Consider the following 27989-nt stretch of genomic DNA (forward strand, 5'->3'; position numbering starts at 1 on the left):
GCCTTGACAGCAGCCTGGCCTTGTGTTTGGCTTTTTTGAACAGAGCCTGTCGAGATTTGAGGCCTCGTTTTAATTCCTCTGCCTTTTGTAGCCTTGTTTCCATGTCCATATTCTTGTTTTTGTCCGCGTGTTTCGTTTCATAATGTCGTCTCAGATTATACTCTTTCAGTACCGCCACACTTTCTCCACACAGAAGACACACAGGTTTTCCAGCTACCTCCGTGAACATATACTTCCGACCTCCACTGTTGAACCCGCGCGGTTCTCAGTGTCCACCTTCCGTTTTGCCATTTTTGATGGGTATCTGAAAGTTAATTTTACTGTGATGCTGACGACTGCTGTGCCAATAAATATTGAAATGAAGCAGCCTACTGCTCGGTGCGTCACCGTTGCATTGTGGGAAATGTAGTATTGGTGCGTGTAAAAGATCTGCGGGCTGCCGGCTTGCTGCGGTCTGCGGGCCGGTTCTAATAATAAATCAAGATCATCCCAGGGGCCGTAAAAAACCTTCTCGCGGGCCGGATGTGGCCCGCGGGCCTTGACTCTGACATATGTGGCCTAATGGAAGCCTGAACTATTTCAAAAATCTATGTATTTCTGGTGCGTCTTAAATTCTGTTTGGTGCCTAACGTTTTAAAAGTTGGGAGAAGTGTGTCTGTTTGTGGGAGAGAGAGTGGTGTGTGTTTATGAGTGAGGGAGACAGAGTGTGTGTCTCTGTTAACTGAAGAGTAAACAAGGTTTAATGCAGTGTTTTCCCCTTACTAACACATTGACATTCAGATCATTATGCATGTATATTCCTTCCATCCATTCCTTRAGCCAAATTACAGGTAGGCATTTGCAAATGTGAGCAAATCAGCCATTCTATGCAGTATTTCATTAAACACTGAACAGTGTGAAGATAAATTCAATGTGTTGTACTGAGTAGAAGTGTGAATTTCAGTGCCGGGTTTTTGGAGAACGTTTTAGAAAACAGGAACAAGTGCCCGGGGGACGGCACGATACTACTTGGTATCGTGATACTTGGCCTGGTATTGTATGTAAAATGTTAGTGTTGTGAAAACACTAGTGTGCGTATAGTTACCGGCCGTAGCAGGTAGGCCAGACTGCATCCCTGTAGAAACACCAGAGGTAGTCGTGTCATGTTGAGGCTGTGGTACAGTCTCTACTGAAGCCATGGTCTGGTCAAACCTTCCTGCCAGCCAGACCACCAAGGGTCACTATAGTATCCACTTAGAGAGAGAGAATAATTATCATCTGAAGGTCTTACCCAGGGGCATTGGGGTCTTCTTTGGACCATGGGAAAGAGTCCCCCATACTGACCCCCCAACACTACCTCAAGCAGCATTTGGTCTCCAACTCAACTTAAGACCACTTTTGAAGTCTGAAAATATCCTACAAACTGTGATTGCCATTTTAAGTCAGGAAAGAGAAAAGTGTAGTCTTTAGATGGAAAGGTTGACATGTTCAGCTCTTCAAACATCTGGAGAGCCATCGAAATAACTTTAATTTACCCAAACCCCTCCCTCTCTCCCCCTCTCTGACCTTACACTTCTATCTGTCCACCTGCTCTCCCTTACTCCCTACCTCTATTTTTCCAGTCTCTCTCGGGTAAATACATTTGATTTCAATCACTTTTTGACAGCATTCCATCTGATTTAAACAAAACTTTCCATACATGTTTGCCTCACAAGTCCTCAACTGGCAGCTTCATTAAATAGTGCCCGCAAAACACCAGTCTCAACGTCAACAGTGAAAAGGCGACTCCAGGATTCTGGCCTTCTAGGCAGAGTTGCAAAGATAAAGCCATCTCAGACTGGCCAATAAAAAGAAAAGATTAAGATGGGCAAAAGAACACAGACACCAGACAGAGGAACTATGCATGCCTAGAAGGCCAGTATCCCGGAGTCGCCTCTTCACTGTTGATGTTGAGACTGATGTTTTGCGGGTACTATTTAATGAAGCTGCCAGTTGAGGACTTATGAGGCATCTGTTTCTCAAACTATACACTCTAATGTACTTGTCCTCTTGCTCAGTTGTGCACCAGGGCCTCCCACTCCTTTTTCTATTCTGGTTATAGCCAGTTAGTGCTGTTCTGTGAAGGGAGTAGTACACAGCGTTGTACGAGATCTTCAGTTTCTTGGCAATTTCTCGCATGGAATAGCCTTCATTTCTCAGAACAAAAATAGACTGACGAGTTTCAGAAGAAAGTTCTTTGTTTCTGGACATTTTGAGCCTGTAATCGAACCCACAAATGCTGATGCCCCAGATACTCAACTAGTCTAAAGAAGGTCCGTTTAATTGCGTCTTTAAATCAGCACAACAGTTTTCAGCTGTGCTAACATAATTGCAAAAGGGTTTTCTAATGATCAATTAGCCTTTTAAAATGATAAACTTGGATTAGCTAACACAACGTGCCTTTGGAACACAGGAGTGATGGTTGCTGATAATGGGCCTCTGTACGCCTATGTAGATATTCCATAAAAAATCAGCCGTTGCCAGCTACAATAGTAATTTACAACATTAACAATGTCTACACTGTATTTCTGATCAATTTGATGTTATTTTAATGGACTAAAGAAATAGCTTTTCTTTCAAAAACAAGGACATTTCTAAGTGACCCCAAACTTTTGAACGGTAGTGTATATTTTTTCCATATTCACATACATTGTAGCTTAGACCCTATTTCACATCTGAAGTTTTTGTGTTGTGCCCACAATTGGTTGATACACAACATGCTCTTGGTGTGTGTCATTTTAATCATATAAATATAATTAATAGAAGGCACCTATCACTTCAGACCACTGTAATTTAGCGGGTACACCATTGAAATGTTAATTGAATTGAAATGTTATGTTCTAAATACTACCACAAAGATGGCACCCACCGTCGAATGTCAACTTAAATGGTCATGTCTATTATCTATATTTGCTATGGAGGTTTGACATTATAATAATACAAAAAATACCATTAAAGTCAACATTCTCTGATGTCTGGACTGCCAACCATCTTTCTGATACCATTTGAAAGTTGCAATTTAAATGCTATTCCCATTTTAGTACATTTATCAGCCAAAACATGACACCCATCCTGTAGGCCTGATCACCAACAATGACGAGACAGCATATAGGGAGGAGGTCAGAGACCTGGCCGTGTGGTGCCAGGACAAATCAAATCAACGTTTTTTTGTCACGTGCACGTGTAGACCTTACAGTGAAATGCTTACTTACAGGCTCTAACCAATAGTGCAAAAAAGGTATTAGGTGAACAATAGGTAAGTAAAGAAATAAAACAACAGTAAAAAGACAGGCTATATACAGTAGTGAGGCTATAAAAGTAGCGAGGCTACATACAGACACAGGTTAGTCAGGCTGATTGAGGTAGTATGTACATGTAGATATGGTTAAAGTGACTATGCATATATGATGAACAGAGACAACAACCTCTCCCTCAACATGATCAAGACAAAGGAGATGATTGTGGACTACAGGTAAAGGAGGACCGAGCACGCCCCCATTCTCATCAACGGGGCTCTAGTGGAGCAGGTTGAGAGCTTCAAGTTCCTTGGTGTCCACATCACCAACAAACTAACATGGTCCAAGCACACCAAGACAGTTGTGAAGAGGGCACGACAATGCCTATTACCCCTCAGGAGACTGAAAAGATGTGGCATGGATCCTCAGATCCTCAAAAGGTTCTACAGGTGCACCATCAAGAGTATACTGACTGGTTGCATCACTGCCTGGTATGGCAACTGCTCGGCCTATGACCACAAGGCACTACAGAGGGTAGTGTGTACAGCCCAGTACATCACTGGGGCCAAGCTTCCTGCCACCCAGGACCTCTATACCAGGTGGTGTCAGAGGAAGGCACTAAAAATTGTCAAAGACTCCAGCCACCCCAGTCAGACTGTTCTCTCTGTTACTGCACGGCAAGCGGTACCTTAGCCCCAAGTCAAGGTCCAAGAGACTTCTAAACAGCTTCTACCCCCAAGCCATAAGAACAGCTAATCGAATGGCTACCCAGACTATTTGCATTACCCCCCTCCCCTCTTTTACGCTGCTGCTACTCCCTGTTATCTTCTATACATACGTCACTTTAATAACTACCTACATGTATATATTATCTCAACTAACCGGTGCCCCCACACATTGACTCTGTATCAGTACCCCCTGTATATAGCCTCGCTACTGTTACTTTACTCTTAATTATTTGTTCCTTTATTTCTTCTTTTTTTAGGTATTTTTCTTAAAGCTGCATTGTTGGTTAAGGGCTTGTAAGTATTCATTTCACTGTAAGGTCTACACCTGTTGTATTCGGCACATGTGACAAATAACATTTGATTGATTTTGTTGTGTCTCAACCAAAAGAGGTCACAACACAGAAACCTCAGATGATGTAAAATAGGGTTTAAGCTACAACATATGTGAATAGGGAAAAATATCTTCACATGTTTTTAGATCATTGACATTAAGTTTTTTAGAAATTATAAAATAGTTTGACAACCCTGTTTGTAAGATTTGATGAGATCAATCTCAACCTTGTATCTTTTTAAGTGATGAAGACATCACCATGTCTCATGGTGGGGTTAAATGGGTCAACTTTCAGCACCTCTATCTCTTTAATGTTCTGGCATTCAGTTCCCAAAAAGTCACATTCTGAGCATTTCTACAATGGGCAAATATGTATGGAAGGTAAGTGATTAAATTCAAATGGATTTACTCTCTCTTCAATATAGCTCTCCCGCTCTGCCTCTCGCCATCCCTCTCTTTCACTAGCTCTTCTCCCTGAGAGTGTTCTGAAGGACACAATGCAGCAGAGAGAATCCATGGTGTGCAACCGTTTTACATATATTATATATACACACATATGCTGTTCTAGCGCATGTTCTCCATGGAACTGTAAACCATAGGGGGCAGGTAGCCTAGCGATTAAGAGCTTTTGGGCCCCAGCCGACTAGGTGAAAAATATGTCGATGTGCCCTTGAGCAAGGCACTTAACCATTATTGCTCTTGTAAGTGGCTCTGGATAAGAGCGTCTGTTAAATGATTCGGATGTAAAAATGTAAATGAGCACAAACACTACCATACTGGCTGACACTCCACGGCACCTTGACCCTGGTTACGGTATGATAATGACAGAGATCGTCTTTATTTTCTCTTACAAGGCTGCTCGCACACCAAACTGCTTCAGAAAATCATTTATCTGAATGACAGTGTTCTGTAAACAAGCGTTGCCGAGCTACAGTCCTTGGAGACAGAGAGAGATTATAAAACAGAAAGAAAGTATTATGTTAAATCTTTGTTGCAACTTCAGAGCCTTTAACCACAGCCTAGAATAYGACAAACAAACAGGTACCAGCACAGACAGACACAAATGGAAACAGGACAAACCAATGGCCTATATTATACAACTTATGTAACCTCCGAAGAAGTACTAGCCTGATCCCAGATCTGCATGTGCTTTAGCCAACCACTCTGACTGCTGTTGTCATAGTTGATGTACAGGTCTGGGACCAGGCTACTGAAGTACATTACGTAGCACTACCTACTTTATTCCCTACAAATCTACAGACAGCGCTCTGTCTCTCACTATTGAGCGATTATACAAATAATCAGGGGTGCAATTTTCACTGGGGACGGGGGGGACATGACCTCCCCACATTTTTTTTATTCGCATATTTGCCCCCCCCCCCCTCCCAAGTTTTATCATTGCACTGTGATGCACAATGCGGCTCCAGTGTGCTTTAGGACCATGCTGACTCCTCAGAGCGGTCGGGTAGGCTGTTCTCCGGTTTCAGCTGGCAGAATTTAGGACCACCTAGACACCACCGAGCGTGCGGACAGGCTGTGTGAAGGCAAAGCATCTGAAAGGCTGGCATATAGGACCAGTACTGAGGCAGCTAGTGTCTGTATTGAGATTTTTCTCTGATTTGTTAAAGCGAAGCAGTGCAGAAACTGGCTACTACTTTTCACATTGAAACAGTATAAACATGTGTCCCAGCAGGGTCAGACAACCAGGGAAGACCAGTCTACGGAGCTCAGCTTTATTTAGCAGTATATTATAAGAATCAGTGAATTGATACAAAGTTCCATCTTGAGTTGATGGGTTAACCTACAGTAGCTACAGGACAGCAGGTTAAACCTACAGTACTACAGGACAGCAGGTTAAATCTACAGTAGCTACAGGACAGCAGGTTAAATCTACAGTAGCTACAGGGACAGCGCAGGTTAAATCTACAGTAGCTACAGGACAGCAGGTTAATCTACAGTAGCTACAGACAGCAGGTTAAAGTGCTACAGTAGATCTAACAGAGGACAGCAGGTTAAATCTACAGTAGCTTACAGGAACAGCAGGTTAAATCTACCAGTAGCTTACAGGACAGCAGGTGAAATCTCTACAGTAAGCTACAGGACAGGCAGTTAAATCTACAGTAGCTACAGGACAGCAGGTTAAATCTACAGTAGCTACAGGACAGCAGGTTAAATCTACAGTTAGCTACAGGACAGCAGGGTTAAACCTTACAGTAGCTACAGGACAGCAGGTTAAACCTACAGTAGCTACAGGACAGCAGGTTAAATCTACAGTAGCTTACAGGACAGCAAGGTAAAATTCTACAGTAAGCTACAGGAAGCAGTTAAACTTACAGTAAGCTACAGACAGCAGGTTTAAACAAATCTACAGTAGCTACAGGACAGCAGGTTAAAATCTACAGTAGCTTACAGGACAAGCAGGCTTAACCTACAGTAGCTACAGGACAGCAGGTTAAACCTACAGTAGCTACAGGACAGCAGGTTAAATCTACAGTAGCTACAGGACAGCAGGTTAAATCTACAGTCTGGGATCTGGGAATAACGGTCATTTCAATTACTGAACCATTGATTCTATCCATGGATAATATAATATATAAATGTACACTAAGGTAACTCTGTCAGGAGCAGGATCAGATGGGAAGCAAGTCAGTGACAGAGCAGAAGTGGACTTCTGCCGATGCAACACTATTCTCTCTGTGCAGCAAACACTGGACAAGACAGAAGCTTCAAAGATTGGAACTATTTTAAGGCAGTCTGACAAACCTCTAAAGTTGATTTCCAAACTTTTTCAAGGGTTGTCATTCTTATGCTGGAGGTGTAAAACACAAAAGGGGACATATTTGCATATGTTATGGTCTCGTGAAGGCTGGCTGAATTCTAGAAAATAATATGTTATATTATCTCAGCACGTCTACAGATTCTCCCTGTTTTTGTTTGTTTGGAAATGTTGATACTGGAGACTTATCAGAAGAAACTTTGTAACCTACCATTTATAGCAGCTATGAAATGGGGTGCCATTAATTGTAAGGCTGGTTATCCTCCCACAATGTCAAGTTATGTATCATTTGATTTTATTTATTACCAGATTAAAGGTAACCTGGGTAACTTTCATAAGGTCTGGATGTGTTATATGGAATACAGTATGACAAAAGGAGTCTATATTGAAAACCTGCCCACGTCAAGGGAGATACCTGTTTAGGCAATCCCAAGCTGCTAGGCTGRTCAGTCCTGGCCCTGGGGGTCTGCTGTACTGTTGTCACTCTGGCCTTGACCTAACACACCTGAATAATGAATGTTTCACTAAGATCCTAAAGCTGAGTGGGGTGTGTTGGATTGAGGCGCTGCAGGGTGGTGACCCTAAGGGCAGGAAAGGGTGACCCAGCTATATTGTGTGTAAAAAAGAGCTCTAACAGTACTATTAAGTCCTATGATAAGGAATTAACACAGTCTTATCCAATCAACTTATAAACATATTTAATAATTGGTCGTTCTTACCTAGCTTTATGACTGTGGGCTAAATAGAGATGGCTAGAAGGGCCATGGGTCATATTAGATAGTGTAGAAATGCAGGAAATAGCTTAAGAGGGCTGAAAAAATGGAGGATCTCCCAGATCACCCGTCAAGTTATGTCCCCCCCCCCCCCCCACTAAAACCAAAGTTGCGCCCCCTGCAAAAATATAATGTTCTGTCTGATATTCTGGCATTGAGAATGTTATGCGATAATGTAATAATGTGACAATGTAATGGTATGACAATGTAATGGATATGGCAATGTAATGTATGGCAATGTGGTGTTATAATGTGCTAATGTTATGTGATAATGTTATAGTGTAATAATGTTGATGTGATAATGTGATATTGTTATAGTGTAATAATGTAATGTGATAAGTTAGTTAATATGTTGATAATGTTATAGTGTAATAATGTGATGTTATAATGTGATACTGTTAGTTGTGAAAGATTTATGTGTAATAATGTAATGTGATAATGTAGTGTAATAATGTGATAATGTTATAGGGTAATAATGTGATAATGTTGATACTGTTAGTGTGATAATGTTTATAGTGTAATAATGTGATGTGATACTGTTAGTGTGATAATGTTATAGTGTTGATAATGTGATGTTATATGTAATAATGTGATGTCTATTCCCATAAATCTGTCTGGCTGGAACCTGCCAGATATGGACTGTTACGTACATTGTGGTTACTCACTATACTTGCTGTTTCATCGTAGTCAAGACGCAGTCTTTAACACTGCTACAGATGATTTGTATCCTTCGGAACAGGGAGGTTAGATAATACTCAAGAGAAGAACAAACAGAAGGTTAAAGGGATGTTTTTGGCACAAAGCTCAAGTCGAGGATAGATGGACTGATTCTGTCTCAGTGATTAACTAGACAGACTGTTTGAGGACACTGGTTCGCTGGCTGAGTGACAGTTCATCAGGGACCCCTGTCTGTTGTTTGCGTGTTGTTGCGTCTCTCAACTGTCAGAGAGGATGTGTGTTTGTCCGAGTGTTATTCTCCCCAAATCCCTCACTGCACACATGGACCTCACTGTTAACCACATCACACACACACACAGAAACAGAAAGGTGTGAATAACCTGACAAAGAAGGAAGGAGAGGGGGAGGGATTACCTGAAGCGGTGTCTTTTTGATCTCCCTCTCCATGATGGCCGGACATTTAGTGAAGTCAGTCAGTTCCTGATCTGCTGTCTCTATCAACCGACACTTCTAGAAGGAGGGGGGGGGGGGGGGCGGACGACAGACAGACAGACAGCAGACAGACAGACAGACAGACAGACAGACAGACAGACAGACAGACAGACAGACAGACAGACAGACAGACAGACAGACAAACAGAGAGATACAAGAGCAGGCAAAAATAGAAAACTCCCTCTTTATTCTGTGAATAATGTACGTCTCTGAGCGCTCTCAAACACACACTGTGTTCCAGTAATGCCCTTAAAAGGTAGTTCATTCCAGGTGAGGTAGGCTCCATCTTTGCCCCTTTCACCCTGAGAACACCTCTTTCCTCCCTGCTCTCTCTTTCATTTATGTTGGATTATGCACATCTCCTGAAACACCTCAAAGCCCCTAGATGTCTTACACAATTCTCAAAGATGAACATTACCATAGCGGTGTGATTCTCTCTGAGTAACATTAGAATAAATACCACCGGTATTTCTCTCTAGGCATCACCATGACAATTATGCAGGGAGATCCTGGTAGGCCATGTGTTTTCTGTTGTTTTTTCTTGTTCGTTTCTCTACTTAGTGATTAGTCCAGGTCTAAATCCATCTCTGATAAGGAAAAGATGACTGTGGTCTCATCACCCAGAGCGATGTACCTCTAATATCATTACCATAATGCAGAGAATAACCGGCTGATCAGTGTTAAACTGGTTCATTTCTTCCTGCGAAGGACAGACATGCAAACGTCCATCACGTACGAAACTCTATTAACTGGTTCATTCTCCTGGAGGACAGAACACTGCTATTAACTGGTTCATTCTCCATGGAACTGGACAAACACGACTACTGTACTGGCAGAATTCCTATTAACTGGTTCATTCTCCTGGAGGACAAACACTGCTATTGGACTGTTCATTCTCCTGGAAGGACAAACACTTGCTATTTGACTGGTTCATTCTTCTGGAGGACAGAACACTGCTAATTGACTGGTCATTCTCCTGAGGACAGAACACTGCTATTAACTGGTCATCATCTCCTGGAGGACCAGAACACGCTATTGACTGGTTATTTCTCCTGGAGGACAGAACACTTGCTTATTGACTGGTTCATTCTCCTGGAGAGACAGAACACTGCTATTAACTGCGATTCATTCTTCCTGAGGACAGAACACTCCCTATTAACTGGTTCATTCTCCTGGAGGGACAGAAAACACATGCTATTAACTGTTAAATTCTCCTGGAGGACAGAACACTGCTATCTGATGGTTCATTCTCCTGCGAGGACAAAACACTGCTATTAACTGGTTCATTCTCCTGCGGGCGACAGATACACTGCTATTTAACTGGTTTCATTCCCTGGAGGACAGCAACACTGCTATTGACTGGTTCATTCTCCTGTTGAGAAGGAACAAGAACACTGCTATTAACTGGTTCATTCTCCTGGAAGGACAGAACACTGCTATTAACTGGTTCATTCTCCTGGAGGACAGAACACTGCTATTGGACTGGTTCATTCTCCTGGAGGATCAGAACACGTGCTATTGACTGGTTCATTCTCCTGGAGGACAGAACACTGCTATTAACTGGTTCATTCTCCTGCGAGGACAGAACACTGCTATTAACTGGTCATTCTCCTGGAGGACAGAACACTGCTATTGACTGGTTCATTCTCCTGGAGGACAGAACACTGCTATTAACTGGTTTCATTCTCCTGGAGGACAGAACACTGCTATTAACTGGTTCATTCTCCTGGAGGACAGAACACCTGCTATTGACTGGTTCATTCTCCTGGAGGACAGAACACTGCTATTGACTGTTCATTCTCCTGGAGGCACAGAACACTGCTATTGACTGGTTCATTCTCCTGGAGGACAGAACACTGCTATTAACTGGTTTCATTCTCCTGGAGGACAGAGAACACTTATTTACACTAGTCCTCATTGGCGGAGTCCTCATGGGTACATGGGGTCACCATGTCTGGGTCACCATTCTGGGATCCATGTCTGGGTCACCATGTCTGGGTCACCATGGTCTGGGCAGTCACCATGTCTGGGGTCACCATGTCTGGGTCACCATGTTCTGGGTCACAGGGTGTCATGTCTGGTTCAGCGCACCATGTCTGGCGGTCACCATGTCTGGGTCACCATGTCTGGGTCACCATGTCTGGGTCACCATGTCTGGGTCACCATGTCTGGGTCACCATGTCTGGGTCACCATGTCCGGGTCATCATGTCTGGGTCACCATGTACCGGTCTCGTTGTCCAGTGGTGATGTTATACAGGTGGTTGGCCGCCCCATCTGCAAATGCCTGCAGTAGACCTTCATTAGCCGAAACAGGTGGTTGAATCTAGATAAGATGAATCTTTGAGTATTTGCCTGTTGTGTGCAAAATCTTTTATATTTTATTTACCATTGCTCCTAAACATAATGCAAGTGTTACAATAAATATAAAAAAATTCACCCAACAAAATATGCGGTTCCCCAGTTGCCACTTTTAAATGGTATTCATGTTTTATGGAATTTGAAGCATACTGTTTGCAAACATCACAACTTACTAATGCTATACATATTGAACAGGAGGCTTTCAGAAGTCTGTTTTTGTGTCTTAAGGAAAGACTTCAAAGGAGCGACAGAAGCATTCTCTAAGCACCTTGTTTAATAAAACTAATACATTCAGCAGAGAGGGGGAGAGATTCTGTTTTGAACAAGCGCACGTGTCACAAGAGGAGTGTGTACTAGCAAACACATTGCAATAAAGAATGTACAGCTTCTTTCTCTCAATGATCCTTCCCACTCAAGAACAGCTTCAAAAGATGCCCCAACAAACAGCTGTGTTAGTGTAGAGCTGGAACAGCAGCCTGCACCCCCCAGTAGCACTCCAAGAGGACGGTTGGTTTAGAGGGTCAATACCATATCAGTACACACCTAATGCAGTCTTATCTTTAGGATACATTTCATTTCCTTTGATTAATAATAGCGATGGTCACCGATATTGTCATTCTACAGCAATATTGGTTGCATTTTTTTGATACGATATCGATAAATATTGAAATAAAACTCCCCCACTACTATTTCAATGTTCACTTTGCTCTTTACCCCCACAGCTCTGTGGAGTCCACAACTGTTTGGCTGATTGGCTAAAGGGCCAGTTGTGAATGTTCTGGAAGCCAACCCGTCTGAATTCAACAGGAAGCCCATACACCTCTGATGGGTCATCAGAGGGCCAATTATGTATGCTGACTTGATAGCCTGTACAAAGGGTTTTGTGGAACGGTCATGTATGCTTAGAGCTAGGGTTACTTTCACAAGCCAAGAGGAAAGATAAATCAATATCATCATGATATACCTTGCTCAATGATATCGATATGATAAAGAATGATAGATATTGGTACCCACCACTAATAAAGGAAAAAAATGAATACCTGTGTGTGCAGGTAGTCTTTTTCCAAAGGCTGGTTGAGAATGATCAGACACATGTTCTGTGTGCCTGGGGAAAGCCAGAGAGAGGGTAGAGAGGGAGATAGAGAGCATTACTTTAATGTGTTACACAATAGCAGATCTATTCTGAAACAGAAATGATGGTTTACTCCCAGGTGATGTTATTGTTACAACGTTTCCACCCTTAGGTCTTCCTCAGGCATCCATATCCCAGGTGGGGGTGGAATGTCTTCTTAACAAAGACAGAATATAGCTGGGACTGTCTGGGATAGAGGTCTTCAAGGGTCCACCCGAACTCCATTACCCAGGACCGACCAGGTCGGGTCTGAAATTCTTTAGTTGACACTCGGATCCGGGTTGGATCTGATGGTCACAGGTCTTGGGTATGTATAATTGAAACTGATTTGCAAGTAAGGACCCGTACAGACACGAAAGTGACTGCTCCAGTAGAGGGTGAGAAATTGTCTCGTTTATGCTGCTGCAGCTTTTCATGAGAGAGGCGCGTGTAGCTTGTTGTTTCTGTCGGCCAATCACAAGTCAAAGCGGAACTAGCCTCTGGCTCCTAATAATTTGAATGGAGTTGTTATTGTGTAGGATGGGGGAACGTGCTTTCATTCGCCAACCCAGCTAGCTAGCTAGCTTGCTTAACGAACTTTTCATCTCGGTTTTATGCAGTCAAAACAGGTACTATGTAATCAGATTGTACAATAAATAACTTAGCTTTGGCAGCTAGAAGTTAGTAACTACTGTGAGTCGTCTTGATTGCTGCTGTGTCTCTCCTCCTCGCACCACTCAGTGACACAGTCAAACACACAGCACGGCCCCTCCCCTGCTAGCTCCATTCTCTCTAACAGCTTCAGTTAATAACAGAGCTAAAAATATACATTGGCAAGAAAAAGTATGTGAACTCTTTGGAATTACCTGGAGTTCTGCATAACATTTGATCTGATCTTCATTTAGGGGGCAGCAGGTAGCCTACTGGTTAGAGCATTTGGCCAGTAACCGAAAGGTTGCAAGATTGAATCCCCGAGCTGACAAGGTAAAAATCTGTCGTTCTGCCCCTGAACAAGGCAGTTTACACACTGTTCCCCGGTGGGGCCGTCATTGTATATAAGACTGACTTGCCTAGTTAAATGTATAAATAAATAAAATTAAGTCACAACAGTCTACTTAAACACAAAAACAATTATACATTTTCATGTCTTTATTGAACACACCGTGTAAACATTCACAGTGCAGGGTGGAAAAAGTATGTGAACCCTTGGATTTAACAACTGGTTGACCCTCCTTTTTGAAGCAATAACCTCAACCAAACGTTTTCTGTAGTTGTGGATCAGACCTGCACAACGGTCAGGAGGAATTGTGGACCATTCATCTATACAAAACTGTTTCAGTTCAGCAATATTCTTAGGATGTTTGGTGTGAACTGTTCTCGAGGTCATGCCACAGCATCTCAATTGGGTTGAGGTCAGGACTGGGCCACTCCAGAAGGTGTATTTTCTTCTGCTGAAGCCATTCTGTTGTTGATTTACTTCTGTGTTTTGGGTCGTTGTCCTGTTGCATCACTCAACTTCTGTTGAGCTTCAATTTGGCAGACAGATTGCAGGAGAATGTAAGGCTGTCTTGATAAACTTCGGAATTCATTTTTCCGTCGATGATAGCAAGCAAGCTGACACTTGATGATTCTTCTTAACCTCATTGAGCATTCTGCACTGTGCTCTCGTAGTCATCTTTGCAGGATGGCCACTCCTAGGGAGAGTAGCAACAGTGCTGAACTTTCGCCATTTAGACAATTTGTCTAACAGTGAACTGATGAACATCAAGGCTTTTAGAGATACTTTTGTAACCCTTTCCAGCTTTATGCAAGTCAACAATTCTTAATATTAGGTCTTCTGAGATCTCTTTTGTAAAAGAGATAAGGTTCACATCAGGCAATGCAATGCTTCTTGTGAATAGCAAACTCAAATTTTGTGAGTGTTTTTTATAGGGCAAGGCTGCTCTATCCAACATCTCCAATCTCGTCTCATTGGACTCCAGGTTTGCTGACTCCTGACTCCAATTAGCTTTTAGAGAATTCATTAGCCTAGGGGTTCACATACTTTTCCCAACCTACACTGTGAATATTTAATCCATTTTGAATTCAGGCTGTAACACAACAAAATGTGGAAAAAGTCAAGGGGTATGAATACTTTCTGAAGGCACTGTAGAAATGTTATGGCATTTGCTCCATTGGTTTTGTTGATAGGCCACTTATGGGCCTCCATTATGCTCAAATGGCCACAATAGCCTATTGGCCACAGTCTGAAACTAACTTAGGCCCAGTGTAGTCAAACATGATTTTCCTGTGTTTTTATATTTCAATACTGTGAAAATGATGATAAAGTTTTAAAAAGACCACCTGAAAAGGTGTGTTTTGGTGGGAGGGGGTTTTGGCCTTCCATTTGGCCTACCATGATCAATAAGAAATAGTTCCACACACAGTTAGAATAGTAGAATGGCCATGAACCTTCTTACGATGGTCCAAAGGTCAGCCGTCTTGGTCAGGGAGTTGGTCAAGAATTGTTTTCCAGTGCTGTGATAAGATGCGGGGGATAAAACAGTGTAGTGAATACTTCATCTGTATTGTATGTGTGTTAGCTCACTAGCCTACACTTTGACAGGAATGATTCCATCATTTTTTCAATTTAACTGCCAATATGCCAACATTCCATTCAAACAATGCAGTCAATCCACAGCTGTAATCAGTTGATGACAAGACTTAGACAAGTAAATACTGATGTATCATATCACAGCTCTCCATAAATCTGATTTAGATTTATGGTCTGTGTATGTATGTATGAGGCTAGTTATACAGAAAGTGTACAAAACACATATAAACAAAAATATAAATGCAACATGTAAAGTGCTGGTCCCACATTTCATGAGCTGAAATAAAAGATCCCAGAAATGTTCCATACGCACGAAAAGCTTATTTTGCTCACATTTTGTGCACAAATTTGTTTACATCCCTGTTAGTGAGCATTTCTTCTTTGCCAAGATAATCCAGCCACCAGACAGGTGCAGCATATCAAGAAGCTGATTAAATGGCATGATCATTACAAAGGTGCACCTTGTGCTTGGGACAATAAAAGGTCACTAAAATGTGCAGTTTTGTCACTCCACACAATGCCACAGATGTCTCAAGTTTTGAGGGAGTGTGCAAATGGCATGCTGACTGCAGGAATGTCCACCAGAGCTTTTGCCAGATAATTGAATGTTAATTTCTTGAAATTGTTGCATATTGAGTTTTATCTTTTTCTTCAGTGTATACAGTATGACAATATTTTAGGTTGACTATAATTCCATTACACAATTTATGATATCGCATGCCTTTTATTTTCCTGCGTGACTTAAGTAAAAGCCTATGCCTCCAAATGCCTCCAATTTGACTGGTTTTGGATTTCCCTTTGACCAAGATGGCTGCCATTTTCGCCACATTCTGGAACTTTTAGGGTTTATGACATAGCCCCTCTAGTAATTTAATATTATCTATATGGTTCTAAATCTATCTGCCAATAACAGCTAATTTTCCCCTCCACTCAAACCACTCCCAGACTAGAGGTCTTCTGCGATCCAAAAAGTTGACACTGTTCTGAAATGGACCCAGGACCCAAATACATTAATGTTTTAAATATGGAGACCTGGATCCGAGGACAACCAGACCTGGCCCCGTGTAGACCCGGTCGGATCCAGACCCAGTCTGATTCGATGTGTGTGAGGGAAGCAGCAGAAAATATATATACAGTGACAAGAAAAAGTATGTGAACCCTTTGGAATTACCTGAATTTCTGCATAAATTTGTAATGAAATTTGATCTGATCTTCATCTTAGTCACAATAATAGTGTGCTTAAACTAATAACACACAAATTATTGTATTTTTCTTGTCTGTATTGAATACATCATTTACATTGATTTATTTTCTCTGACCCATCTACACACAATAACATAATGACAAAGTGAAAACATGTTTTTAGACATTTTTGCAAATTTATTGAAAATTAAATGCAGAAATCTACATATACATAAGTATTCACACACCTGAGTCAATACTTCGTAGAAGCACCTTTTTCAGTGATAACAGCTTAGAGTCATCTTGGGTATGTCTGTATCAGCTTTGCAAATCTGGATTTGGGGATTTTCTCCCATTCTTCCTTGCAGATTTTCTCAAGCTCTGTTAATAAAATCTACAATATTTAAGTCTTTCGACAGATTTTCAATGGGATTGAAGTCTGGGCTTTGGCTGGGCCACTCAAGGACTTTAACATTCTTGTTCTGAAGCCATTCCAGCGTTGCTTTGGCTGTATGCTTGGGGTCATTGTCTTCTTAGGTCGTTTGCACAGTTCTCATTAAGGATTTGGCTCCATTCCTTGTCCTCTCTATCCTTACCAGTCTCCCAATCTCTGCTGCTGAAAAGCATCCCGATAGCATAATGATGCCACCTCCGTGCTTCACGGTAGGAATGTGTTAGACGGGTGATGAGTTTTCCCTCATTTCCTCCAGACATAGCACTTTTCTGTGGGGATCTCCCCATACTGGCACTCCTGGGAGTTAGAGATCTTGATCACGCTGGCGGAGCAACGCAGGCAGAAGAGGAGAGCGGTTCCCAAGAATAGGCGGCACTACATGAATTGTTTATGAGGTTACCATGAATTCTTTGAGGTTTAATATTCTATTTTTTTTACATTAAATGAATTCAGTAATGATTCAAAAAAGAAATGGCAATCATCCGTTTTTATTGCCAGTAAGAAACTGCTAGCATTGGCTGCTAAACGCTGACAACTGCTAGCTAACTGGCAAGCACAAAAACAGTAATCAACTTTGGGAGTGCAGACCCCTAGAAATTGTCAGATCGCCCTCTAGTGGTGAAAGTAAGAACAGCTGAAAATGCACAGTCAAAGAGAATAATACTTTATTTTTTTTTAGGCATACTAAGACAAAAGAAATGTGACAGTGTGTAAATAGTGCAGAAAATTAAGAAATGTATTAAAATGATGGAAGTGAATCCTGGAATTAAACTATGCAAATTAGCAGAAGCTGTGTGCATTAAATAAATCATAAAATCTCTAATAAGCGCCTGTAGTGTTCTGTGATTTTAGCAAATAAAACACCCAATCTATTCAAATTGAACTTTTACATTATGTCCAGTAATACCAGCCTAAAGTTCTATAGGCTAAATTGTTGTTGTTTATTTTATTATTAACAGTCTTATTTTAAGACTGTTTTGGGAGGTAGGCTTTAAAAGGATTTAAAATACCTTGCTTTTTATTACACTAACATCTCTATTGAATAACGTGGGAGACTCCCATCAAGAACAGAAGAAACTTTCTGTTGAGGATTCTTTCAATGACCTGTGAAGTTTCAGTACTGCGGACCGTTGTTTTGGGGATTTCTATCGTGCGTACTGTTATGTTCTTTATTTCTATAAATACAAAAACAAACAATTGGAAAAAGCCTGAAAAGTTATTTTCAAGGACTCTGACATGGGTGCTGATACAACAATAGTCAGCTACTATGGTTGAGGAAGTCTCTCTGCCAGTTATCCGTACATCCAGTCAGACTGGCTATACAATTTGATGTATCCTCTTAATGAGGATCTGTTGACAGGAAGAGAGCCAAGCGGTTTTCATAAACTCTCATTTACAGTGTTAACACAGACAGCCGTCTGTCACTCTCTCTCACACACACACACACACACACACACACACACACACACACACACACACACACACACACACACACACACACANCACACACACACACACACACACACACACACACACACACACACACACACACACACACACACACACACACACACACACACACACACACATCGAATTACTGTGCTCAAGGAATTTGTGTTCATTAAAATACAATAGACTGTTCTCTTAATAAATATGCATGCTGGATGCGTTCTAACATGCAGAGAAAGAGGTTGTCCACAGGCTGTTGTTTTTACCATCTGCCCACAATGAGATTATCAGGACTCAGAATACCATGCTAATACTCCACATGGAATGCCCACGTGTAATAAATATGTGAGCTTGTCTCAAGTTAGAAGAGTCTGACTCATGAGGAGGATGGAGAGAGATGGAGACAGCTAGGGGGAGATCAAAACAGAGAAAGGTGGGAGAAGATGGAGAGCAGAACATGATAAAACTGAAGAGACTTTTACAGTCTGCCTCTTAAAATAAAATACTTTTGCAATCAGAGAATAGCCTAGATCCTATCATTTCCTCTAAAAGCACACTCGGATGTGTGGAATGTGGTATTATATCTTAATCAAATACGGTCAATTCTGCAAACAACCCTGGGATAGAGGCATAGAGCAGAATGAAAAACCTAGAGCAAAACCCTGTTCCAGAACAAATCACACACACACACTGTGCAATCACTGTGCACGGCACACACACACACTGTGCAATCACAGAACAAATCACACACACACACACTGTGCAATCACTGTGCACGGCACACACACACACACTGTGCAATCACTGTGCACGGCACATGCACACACAAACTTACAGGCAGTGTATTGACAGTAGATAACAGTGATTTAGAAGATAGTCCTGGACACAGAACTACCTTCCTACCTGGGGTATGAGTAACTCTGAGCAACACAGAGAAAGTAACACCTCCTGCCCTCCCTTCCTCATCTCACACTTCTCTCTCCATCTTTCCTTTACAATTTCCTGAGTCGCCCCTCTCCTACATTTACCATCCCTCTTTTCCTCCCCCTCTTGAATTCCAAATCCAAGACATGAATACAGAAGTACAGAGAACACTGTGTGTGTTTATTACAGTTGGAACAAAGCAGCTTTCTTTGAGCCCTCTGATAAGTACAGGACCATTAAAGTCAGCGTTATTCCAGACCATGATAATAAGTATATATACAGTGGGGAGAACAAGTATTTGATACACTGCCGATTCTGCAGGTTTTCCTACTTACAAAGCATGTAGAGGTCTGTCATTTTTATCATAGGTACACTTCAACTGTGAGAGACGGAATCTAAAAAAAATCCAGAAAATCACATTGTATGATTAAGTAATTAATTTGCATTTTATTGCATGACATAAGTATTTGATACATCAGAAAAGCAGAACTTAATATTTGGTACAGAAACCTTTGTTTGCAATTACAGAGATCAACGTTTCCTGTAGTTCTTGACCAGGTTTTGCACACACTGCAGCAGGGATTTTGGCCCACTCCTCCATACAGACCTTCTCCAGAATCCTTCAGTTTTCGGGGCTGTCGCTGGCGCAATACGGACTTTCAGCTCCCTCAAAGATTTTCTATTGGGTTCAGGTCTGGAGACTGGCTAGGCCACTTCAGGACCTTGAGATGCTTCTTACGGAGCCACTCCTTAGTTGCCCTGGCTGTCTGTTTTGGGTCGTTGTCATGCTGGAAGACCCAGCCACGACCCACTTTCAATGCTCTTACTGAGGGAGGAGGTTGTTGGCCAAGATCTCGCGCGATACATGGCCCCATCCATCCTCCCCTCAATACGGAGCAGTCGCCTGTCCCTTTGCAGAAAAGCATCCCCAAAGAATGATGTTTCCACCTCCATGCTTCACGGTTGGGATGGTGTTCTTGGGGTTGTACTCATCCTTCTTCTTCCTCCAAACACGGCAAGTTGGAGTTTAGACCAAAAAGCTCTATTTTTGTCTCATCAGACCACATGCCCTTCTCCCATTTCTCCTCTGGATCATCCAGATTGCCAATGACAAACTTCAGACGGGCCTGGACATGCGCTGGTTTGAGCAGGGGGACCTTGCGTGCGCTGCAGGATTTTAATCCTGACGGCGTAGTGTGTGTTACTAATGGTTTTCTTTGAGACTGTTGGTCCCAGCTCTCTTCAGGTCATTTGACCAGGTCCTGCCCGTGTAGTTCTGGCTGATCCCTCACCTTCCTCATGATCATTGATGCCCACGAGGTGAGATCTTGCATGGAGCCCCAGACGAGGGTGATGACCGTCATCTTGAACTCTTCCATTTTCTAAAATTGCGCCAACAGTTGTTGCCTTCTCACCAAGCTGCTTGCCTATTGTCCTGTAGCCCATCCAGCCTTGTGGCAGGTCTACAATTTTATCCCTGATTGTCTTATACAGCTCTCTGGTCTTGGCCATTGTGGAGAGGTTGGAGACTGTTTGATTGAGTGGTGGACAGGTGTCTTTTTATACCGGTAACGAGTTCAAACAGGTGCAGTTAAATCAGGTAATGAGTGGAGAACAGGAGGGCTTCTTAAAGAAAAACTAACCGGTCGTGAGAGCCGGAATTCTTACTGGTTGGTAGGTGATCAAATACTTATGTCATGCAATAAAATGCAAATGAATTACTTAAAAATCATACAATGTGATTTTCTGGATTTTTGTTTTAGATTCCGTCTCTCACAGTTGAAGTGTACCTATGATAAGAATTACAGACCTCTACATGCTTTGTAAGTAGGAAAACCTGCAAAATCGGCAGTGTATCAAATACTTGTTCTCCCCACTGTATATATCTTGTTTTGCAACTCACAGAATCTCAGTCCAACTTCCTGTAATAGGGGACAAGACTTTGTCTACTGTGAATTGTCCCGAATTGGACATTTTACATCTGCAGATCTAATCACTGAATTGTTCCATGCATTACGCCCCAATAGGCTAGACAGTACTGCTGCTTTTGTGTTCAAWCTGATAATTGCACCCACCTGGTGTACCAGGTCTAAATCAGTCCCTGATTAGAGGGCAACAATGAAAAAATGCAGTGGAACTGGTTTGAATCCAGAGCTGAGTTAGCAGCAGCTAGGCTATAACCCAAAACTAAACTAAGAAGAAAAACTGAACGACTGCATTATGCAGTGAAAGACTTCTTCTGTAGGAAGGTCTGTATGTGCCTGTGTTTTTCAGAGATAGATGGAGAGAGAGAGAACAAGAGAGAGAGTGTACAGTACCTATAGCTAGCAGACAGTCTAAAGGAGTGAATTCCTCATCCATGACCATCCAGATATTCCCTCTCTTCTGCACAGGTACTCAACTGGAACAGAAAAACACATACTATCACTCCCTACGCTTCCTTTCTTCAAAGTTGATCAAACTCTTAAAATAATCCTCAATGACCTAACATCTCTGACACCCAAAACTTTGAACACAAGTAGGCCTACCAACCCGATATCATAACCTCTCACTATCAAGGCAATTTCTCCCAATAAAATCACCTGTCAACAACATAGCTGTCAAGCCAAGTGGCAGACTCTAGGTGGAAGGTTTCCCAACATTCTAAGGTATGGGTGTCAATCTCATTCCATAGAGTGCCTAGTATCTGCAGGTTTTTTGTTTTTTCCTGTCAATTAAGACCTAGACAACCAGCTGAGAGGGGAATCGGTGAGATCACAGCGTGGGGATGAATGGAGGTAGGACAAAAAAAAAAAAAAGAAACAAAGGAGGAAAGTGGAACATATTCTAAATAAATATGGAGTGGGGATTGCACAAGCCTTCTGGGAGATCTGGAGAAGGAAAGTGAATGTGACGAGAGTGAGGGTGAATTCATTATGGTGGCAGGTGCAGTGATGACCGCCGACAAGGAGCTGAGTGTAGAGGGAAGCAGTGTGGTGAGGAAGGTTGGTGCCAAGTACTACGTGCTCTATTAGCTCAGAGATGGAACCTGACCAGAGTATGGATGTACAGTGCATTTGGGAAAGTATTCATACCCCTTGACTTTTTCCACATTTTCTTAAGTTACAGCCTTATTCGACAATGTAAGTTAATAGTTTTTTTCCTCATCAATCTACACACAATACCCCATAATGACAAAGCAAAAACAGGTTTGTACAGCAAATGTATATAACCAAAACTACTGAAATATCACATTTTACATAAGTATTCAGACCCTTTACTCAGTACTTTGTTGAAGCACCTTTGGCAGCGATTACAGCCTGGATTCTTCTTGGGCATGACGCTACAAGCTTGGCACACCTGTATTTGGGGAGTTTCTCCCATTCTTCTCTGCAGATCCTCTCAAGCTCTGTCAGGTTAGATGGGGAGCGTCACGGAACAAAATGTCTAAAAAACAGTTTTCTCTATGTCATTATGGGGTATTGTGTGTAGATTGATGGGGAAAAAATATTTCATTCCATTTTAGAATAAGGCTGTAATGTAACAAAATGTGGGGAAAGGGAAGGGGTCTGAATACTTCTCAAAGCACTGTAGATGGAACAAAAATATAAAACGCAACGTGCAACAATTTCAAAGATTTTACTGAGTTACAGTTCATATAAGGAAATCAGTCAGTTGAAATAAATTAATTAGGTCCTAATCTATGGATTTCACATGACTAGGAATACAAATATGCATCTGTTGGTCACAGCTTTTCTTTTTAAGTAGGGGCATGGATCAGAAAGCCAGTCAGTAGCTGGTGTGACCACCATTTGCCTCATGCAGCGTAACACATCTCCATGGCTCTTCAATGGCTGTGCGAAGTTGCTGTATATTGGTGGGAACTGGAACGCGCTGTCGTATACGTCAATCCAGAACATCCCAAACATGCTCATTGGGTGACATGTCTGATGAGTATGCTGGGACATTTTCAGCTTCTAGGAATTGTGTACAGATCCTTGTGACATGGGGCTGTGCATTATCATGCTGAAACATGAGGTGATGGCGGCGGATGAACGGCACGACAATGGGCCATGTGGCACTCTGTTCACAACTGTGACATCAGCAAGCCGCTCGCCCACACGACGCCATACACATGGTCTGCGGTTGTGAGGCCGGTTGGACGTACTGCCAAATTCTGTAAAACAACATTGGAGGTGGCTTATGGTAGAGAAATTAACATTCAATTCTCTGGCAACATCTCTGGTGGACATTCCTGCAGTCAGCATGCCAATTTCACGCTCCCTCAAAACATCTGTGGCATTGTGTTGTATCACAACATTTTTGCAGCGTTTTATTGTGCCCAGCACAAGGTGCACCTGTGTAAGGATCATGCTGTTTAATCAGCTTCTTGATATGCCACACCTGTCAGGTGGATGGATTATCTTGGCAAAGGAGAAATGCTCACTAACAGGGCTGTAAACACATTTGTGCACAACACTTGAGAGAAATAAGCTTTATGTGCATATGGAACATTTCTGGGATCTTTTATTTCAGCTCATGAAACATGGGACCAACACTTTACATGCGTTTTATATTTTTGTTCAGTGTAGTACCTGCGGTGAGGACCGCCGAATTCAGGCTTTGTCCTAAGGATGAAAGGGATGATTCTGGCCCAGTGGGAGTGAGATTTGTGGAGAGAATGGATCCTTGCATAAAGTATGTGGAGAAGAGGTTGGGGACTGTTGAGTTGGTGAGAGTAACTCGGAGTGGAATAGTGATTATTTATTGTGTTTCTTCAGTCCAGAGGGAGAGGGTGCTCCAGATCACACGATTAGGGACAAGAAATATGACTTGCTTTGCTCTCCGAAGAATGGCACCGTTGAAAGGAGTGACAACGGGGGTGGCATTAAGTGTTGAGGAAGGTCCGTTGAAATTGAAGATGACCGGTGTCTGTGATGCCCGCTGTTTTGTGCGTAGACCCAGCGGAGAACGTGGGGAAACGGATATTGTCTGTCCTGCTCAGTTTTGATGTAGTCTTTACCCGACAAGGTCAAGGTAGGAATTGTCAGTTGTCAKGTGAGAGCTTTTGTTCTGAAATATTAGTGTTTTTAGGTGTCAAGTTTATGAGCATCTTGCAGCAGTGTGTAGGATGGAGATTCCTAGATGTGAGAAATGTGCAGGAGGGCATGAGACGAAGGAATGTGTAGTATCGGTGGAGAAAATTGTGTGTGTTAGTTGTGGGGCTGGAGATCGGAGGTGTCTGGTGAGAGAAAGGCAGGTTGAGGTTACAGCAGAGCAGGAAGTGTAATAAAGCAGGGAAGAGAGTGGTAGAGGAAGATGGGTAAAGGGTTAGGGAACCTGAGAGGTTTCCTCTGTAGTAGAGTCCAACAGAGAGTGATGGGAAGAATATGTGCTTCAGTAAAGTGGGTTTCTTAGCATTCTTAGCCATGGTTGTCAACTCTACTGCAGAAATGATACGTAAGTCACAGAAAATACAGGTTGTGGTGGCAGCGGCAGAGAAGTACTTGGGATTGTGAGGTTTTACTGCAGAACAGTTGCAGGGGGTGTTGAGAGGTAGTGTTCTGTCCTCTCAGACTGCTGGTCTGGATTAGGATTAGTGTTGAGGAGGTACGTGTTCTGTCTCTCAGACTGTTGAACTGGATTAGGATTTGGAATAGGGTGTGATAGAGGGGTGGGTTTAGAGTAGTGGGTTCTGTACCTCAGACTGCTGGTACTGGATTAAGGAATTAGTAGGGTTGGAATAGAAGGGAGGTGGTTTTAGAGGTAGTGGTTCTGTCCTCTTCCATGACTGTTGTCTGGGATTAGGATGTATAGGGTGTGAATAGAAGACGATGGTGGTTTTAAGGAAGGTAGTCGTTCTGTCCGTCGTCAGACGTGTTGGTCTGGATTAGGACTTAGATAGGGTTGAATTAGAGGGGGTGGTTTAGAGGTAAGAGTTTCTGTCCTCCTCAGACTGTGTGGTCTGGATTAGCGGATTAGGAATAGGGGTTGAATAGAGGAGGGTGGTTTCAGAGGTAGTGTTCTCGTCTCTCAGACTGTTAGTCTGGTATTAGGAGATTCGATAGTGCTTGGGAGATAGAGGGGGGTGGTTGTAGGAGTAGTGTTGCGTCGGGTCCTCCGTCAGACTGTTTGGTCCTGTTATTCAAGGATGAGATAGGTTGAATAGACCAGGGGGTGGTCTTAGATCGGTAGTGATCCGTCCTCTCAGACTGTTTGGTACTGGATTAGGATTAGATAGGGGTTTGAATAGAGGGGGGTGGTTTAGAGGTAGTGGTTTTCTGTCCTCTCTGAGCTGGTTGGGGTCATGGATTAGGATTAGAGTGAGGGTTGGAAAAATAGGAGGAGGGGTGGTTAGAGGTATGTGTTCTGTCCTCGTCCGACTGTTGGATCTGCATTATAGGGATTGGATATCGGCGTGTTGTTATTATAGGATTAGATAGGGTTGAATAGAGGGGGTGGTTTAGAGGTAGTGTTCTGTCCTCTCAGACTGTTGGTCTGGAGTAGGATTAGATAGGATGGAATGGTGGAATAGGGGGGTTGTTAGAGAGGGTTAATAGTTGGCAGGGAAATGTTCATTTTCCCCAATTTTGTATTAACGTATCAAGAATGTAATGTAGGTAAGCTTTGACAGGCCTCACACACCAGTACAGTAGGTGGCGGTGCATGCACCTAAGTCGGATGCAAACCACCAACCAAATCCTAAAGAAGAAGAAGAGCGTTTTTTACTAATTAGTGACCTTAATTCATCAATCAAGTACAAGGGAGGAGTGAAAACCTGCAGACACCCATTGAATGAGTTTGACATGAGTTAAAGGAACAGGTTTCCCAACGTTCTAATGACCTCTGACTCGAACACCGATTGCGTGTCCGAGCATTGCTATCTGACCTTTTGACCAGTCAGAGACAACAGCCAGTTAATCATTGGCAGCTTCATACAAGGGGTGTATTCATTACATCTTCCAACTTAAACCGTTTAAGACCCAAACAGAAGCAAACAGAACGAAATGGACAGGACCTACTTGAATGTGTCCAATAGAAACTCTTGTTTTTGTTGCAAAACGTTTTGTTTGGAGTAAATGGTTTGTTGCAAAACATTTTGCAACAGAATCAGCATAATGAATACACCCCAGTTAGATGAGTGGTTCTGATGGGTTTCTTGAGGGTAACAGAAATACCGTGACACCAGAGTCGATGTTTAGAGGTGATATGGCTAATGACAGGTAGTGTCAACAGGTCTCCATATACAGAAGGAATACTGCAGGAAGTAGCTTCGTCCCACAACTATCCATTTAAATGAACATTTATATATATTTTTTAATGTACTTTAAATGTTACAGATGGTCAAAATCTTTAATATAAATGTTCATATAAATGGAAAGTTGCGCGATGAAGCTATACAGGTAGCCCAAAGACCGGCAGATGGAAATATTGAGGCGTGATTTTACCGTCCAAATGCATGGTGTGCAACCAGCAATACATTCGATCCCTCGTGGACCGGTTCGTACCTAAAACATTCTCTACTCAGGATGCATAGGCTTCGACTTCCTCCTTAACGTTGTTTAATGGCGAGGCATTTAAAAAAAAAAATGCATACTTTATTTCTGAAACACCATTTTACACCACCATGCTAAATGCTAATCCCAGATGTTGTGTATGGACGGCTGCATATAATACGTTTGGACGGTAATATGGCTCAATATCGCCCTACCGGCCTATGCAGGGAGTAGAATCATCAACAAACACACACCACAACGTGTCTGTCTGCTACATTGTTGACAGCTCGCAACCTGAACTTTGAGATAAGCTGGTTATTGTAGGCTCTGGTTATCAATGTGCCTCTTAGTTTTATCAAGAATATAGCTGAAATATCAGCGGCAAGCTGCAATCGGGCGTCAGCAAGAACAGAGATGCCGAGGTTGGTCGTTAGCTATTCTCACTGCTCTCCATAGGTTCATACAATTGTAACCCCTGACCTTATTCTATTAATTTTACTTTTGGAACTCAATTTACGTATAACATTAGTGATTTTCTTTTTTATATATATTTTTTACTTTGGTTATTTTATGTTTCTTTAGAGGAAATATGCGTGTAGTGATGTCCTATGTTTTTTTGTCATTGCATTGTACATTTATTAGAATAAATACAAAAATAAAAAATGCTTTCACGCGCAAACGATTATGACAAGTAAAAGCGCCACAACAAGAACATCGCCGACAACTGATCCACAAGCCTACGCCCACACACATTAAAAACGTTTTACTGTCAACACGACTTCGGTAGAATAATCATGTCTTGTTTTTTAGGTGCAAGTTCATAAAATACTCACTGAGTCAAGTAACAGTACCAGCATGAGCTCCTGATCAGATTTGTAAATAGTCAACAACAGCTCTGGGTCTGACAGCCAGGACCATTTTTCAGCAAGACGCCCTGCTCTGGTGGAAAAAGGTCTGTAGACTCTGTGATGGCGCCATCTATCGGTGGGCAAGAATAGAATCAAGATAGTTTTAGGAAATACAGGATATGATTTTTTCGGTTTTAGGTCTATCTAGTCCAGAGAATGAATCCTATATCTGTGCCTAAGGAGCTAAACACAGCAACAGTGAATACGGTGATTAAGGTCTCAACCCCCCCCCAGCCCCCAAAACCCCTATTCATAATCAAATCTAATTTTATTTGTCACATGCGCCGAATACAACAGTGAAATGCTTACTTATTAACCAACAACGCAGTTTAAAGAAGAAAAAAAGAAAAAATTAAAAGTAACAAATAATTAAAGAGCAGCAGTAAAATAACAATAGCAAGGCTATATACATGGGGTACCGGAGTCAATGTATGGGGTCACCGGTTAGTCGAGGTAATTGAGGTAATATGTACATGTAGGTAGAGTTAAAGTGACTATGCAT

At 42.2% G+C, this 27989-nt stretch overlaps 1 pseudogene; it reads right to left on the bottom strand.

The window, feature by feature from the left end:
• Window positions 1–1048: 1048 nt before the first annotated feature.
• On the bottom strand, window positions 1049–27501 carry LOC112080810 (thiamine pyrophosphokinase 1-like; annotated as a pseudogene).
• Window positions 27502–27989: the final 488 nt, after the last annotated feature.

This window comes from Salvelinus sp. IW2-2015, unplaced genomic scaffold (genome assembly GCF_002910315.2).
Source record: "Salvelinus sp. IW2-2015 unplaced genomic scaffold, ASM291031v2 Un_scaffold16518, whole genome shotgun sequence".
NCBI lineage: Eukaryota > Metazoa > Chordata > Actinopteri > Salmoniformes > Salmonidae > Salvelinus > Salvelinus sp. IW2-2015.